Raw genomic sequence first — 3,936 nt, forward strand, 5'->3', positions numbered from 1 at the left:
TGCCCTTCATAAATTCTTTGCCTATGCCAATATCTAGAAGAGTTTTCCAACATTTTCTTCTAAATTTCTTATGGTTTCATGTCGTAGATTTAAGTTTGTTAGACAAGGATGCCTACTGTAACCACTTCTGTTCAACATAGTGTTGGAAGTCCTAGCATAGCAAACAGGCAAGAGAAGGAAATAAAGGGCATCCAAATGGGGAAAGAGGAGGTCAAACTATTTCTCTTTGCTGATGATGTGATCTTATATCTAGAAAACTCCAAAGTTTCTTCCAAGAGACTCCAAGAATTGGTAAATAAATTCAACAAAGTCTCAGGCCAGAAAATTAGTATACACAAATCAGTAGCACGCCTGTACACCAACAACAGTCAAGCTGAGAATCAAATCAAAGTCTCAATACCTTTCACAATAGCTACAAAGAAAATAAAATACCTGGGAATATATTTAACCAAGAAGGTGAAAGATCTCTATAAAGAGAACTATGAATCACTGAGGAAGGAAATTGCAGGTGATATAAACAAATGTAAAAACATATCATGCTGATGGATCAGCAAATCAACATTGTTAAAATGTCCATACTACCCGAAGTGATTTACAAATTCAATGCAATCACCATCAAAATACTAATGTCATTTTTTGCAAATCTAGAAAAAATAATTCTATGCTTTGTGTGGAACCAGAAAAGATCCTGGGGGGTAGGGGGCAAGGTACGTAACCTAAACATCTGTACCCCTATAATATGCTGAAATAAAAAAACGAAAAAGAAAAGATCCTGAATAGCCAAATCAACCTCAAGCAAAAGGAACAAATCACTTTACCAGACTTTACACTATATTACAAGGCTATAGTAACTAAAACAGCATGGTACTGGCACAAAAACAGAGACACAGACCAATGGAACAGGACAGAGGAACTAGATATAAACTATCCACATATTGCCATCTTATCTTTGACAAAGTAGACAGCAATATACACTTGGGAAAATAATCCCTATTCAATGAATGGTGCCAGGAAAATTGGATAGCCACATGCAGAAGATTGAAACAGGATCCATCTCTCTCACCACCCAAGCTTCTATCTCAACTATTATGCATCACTGCAGGATCAACACACATAGATGTGGAGAAACAGGGATTGATGCTGCTGTTTCAGTTAGGGATCCAAGCTTTGCAAGTTTATTCTAGACAGACTGAGAAAAAAATTGGAGGCTACTTAGTCCCATGAGTTCAGAGGCTCAACAATCTAGCAACTCTTTCAAAGGAAAAAGTAGAAATGATGACAGATTCAAGGGGAGGAGAGGAGGGAGGGAAAAATGTACTGATTCCTAAATTTTTTCACAGAGTCTCATTTTTTAGACCAAATTTTTAAAGCCTTAAAAAGAAAAATGCTTGGTAAAGGACAGATTGGTTCTGAGACATTATCAATCCTGTGTGCTTACTATGAATGAATTTTTGATTTTTTCCAGAAAGCAGATTTTGAAAAGGAGAAAACTTGGTATAGTGTTCCCTGACTGAAGTGCCTAGGTACCAGCACTCATTACTCTCCTTGATCATGCCTACAGCAGTGACAGGCAGCACAGGTTGTGTCTCTGTGACCAGTAGCTCAAGGACGGTCCGAGAATTCTTTTGGTTGCAAGTAACAGAAATGCCCTTGAGCTGGAACACGTATATGCATTTAGTTGTTATAGGAATGCAGGGTGTCTGTGGAAACCCTCAGAAAAAAATGTGAACTCCTCATGGGCTATAGATAATCCAACAAGTCCTCTGTCTATCTCTGTCCTCTGTTCATTTGTTTTTGTTTTATTCTTCTTCCTGAGTGAAGACTGGCTTTCTCTGTTTCCTGGATTGCATAAGAAAAAGCACAACTGTTAACAGCTACCTAGCACACATCTCTATTCCAAAGTCTACCACACACTAGAGTGATGTGAACACTGAAATCTCTTAGACTCAATTCCAAATTATTAGCCCTCTTAGGTCACTTTAAGCCAAAGGACAAGATCATATTGAGGAGGCAAGCTGATATTGTAACCACGTGAGTGGCAGAGGTGAGGAAAGAGTTACCAGAAAAGAGAAAACCATTGAAAACTGGAGACACAGTCCAATCGGGGTCCACTTTAAAGAGAGAAATATTTTCCAGTGAGACCTGGATAATCATAGATGTATCAGGCTTCATTTTTTTTTCCCTTCAGAAGTTTCCCAAGGACAGATTTTACTACTCGGATGGTTAAGACTGCAACACAATTCCCCAAACTATCTCTAGAGAATAACTTTAATGTTGTAGTTGTATTGAATTTATTTATGCCCTTCTTTCTAAAAAGGCTTTGGGGAAACTTACAAAAAATATGATTCTCTTAATGTGGTTATGGCTATAGAACATTAAAATAATACAACTAAAGTCACTATCAGTGTTGGTGTTAAACCTGACATTAAGACTCACAACTCCTTACTTTCTAGTTGTTTAACTTAGGAGAAGAGCACATCAAGTGAAGCTATTTGAGACATTTGATGCACTGATCCACCTGTCAAATAATGGGTCTACAATCTGAACAATTTGCATGAGTCAGGAGAAACCTTTCTTATGCTCAGTAAAAATAAGAGACCCTGAAAAATCTAACTCACAAAGAAATTCTATCTGCAAAATTCTTTTGTCTTATGAGCATATATAGTGCCAGATGATGCTTGGTTCTGCCATCTTTCATTCATTTATTCGTTCACTTATTTAGCAAATATTTACTAAACACACCCATTCTGTGCCAAGCACCGTGATGTAAGTAATGGGATGGGAAAGACACAGCCTCTGATCTCAAAGCTCACAATTTACAAAAACAAGACAATATGTTTGATCCTATGACAGATAAAGTACAGAGAACTGAGAAAGCATAAAGAAGAGTCTTGGCTGGGATGATTGAAGGAAACCTCAGAGGAATCATCATGGTGGTCTAATAGAGAGAAGCAAAAAAGGAAGGAAATGAATTTCTGACAAGAGGCACAGCAAGTTCAAATAATGGTGTGATGAGAGAACAAGACAGGTTGAGGGAACTATAAATAGGTAAATAAGGCTAGAGTATAGAGTTTGAGATAAGATACAAAACAATTTTAAGCAATGAGGTTGTCTTCTTAATCCTCCTTCTTAAAAGAAAATATTTACTCCACTAACAAATAAATACACATAAAACACCCACTGTTCTCAGTAAGTATTCACTTAGAGAGTACACTGAGATGAAGTGTAGTAAAAAGCAGCACACTAATGTTCCCCCTTTTCCAATGCTACTGTACAACTCAAGGCCCTTACCTGCAGCCTACAACCCTGATCCCACCTTCCTGGACTCCATGTAAGCCCTTAACCACCAGTGCCAAATGTGTTCTCATTGACTTAGTCACAGGGACTAAACTTCCATCAATGGCAACTCTTCTTGGAATTAATTCTCCCTAGACTCCCAAAGCACCAAAGGACTTCATTGCTTGAGGATATAATATGAATAAATGCTGAGTAATGTTATGATGTAAGGGTACTTCCCAAATTTTTATCCACAAATGAGTATCATCCCATTCATTCTTCTAATATGTATAATGGGAGCCCTCTGACCCTATGACTGCTCCCACCCCATTAACTGCTCAATTTTCTCATCATTTTGCTATACTCTATTCATTCCTGAAAGACAACATGTTTGATCCTATTAATATAACTCCTCAATCTGAGTTCTGATTCAATATAACACCAGTAGCATCACTCTCATGAAGCTCAATGCTCTTTATTTCAACTCACAAAAATATTTAAGGCCATCCAAAAAATGCCATGATGTCAGAATCTTCTGTACCTCAATAGCCCAGCTCAACCCCCACCATATCCCCCCAAATTATTTTATATTCATCCTCATCAGGCCCCAGGCACAACTCCATCCTTCATACATTACATTCAATAATTACATATACTAAA

The sequence above is a fragment of the Propithecus coquereli genome, unplaced genomic scaffold (genome assembly GCF_000956105.1).
Source record: "Propithecus coquereli isolate 6110/MARCELLA unplaced genomic scaffold, Pcoq_1.0 Scaffold106, whole genome shotgun sequence".
Lineage (NCBI taxonomy): Eukaryota > Metazoa > Chordata > Mammalia > Primates > Indriidae > Propithecus > Propithecus coquereli.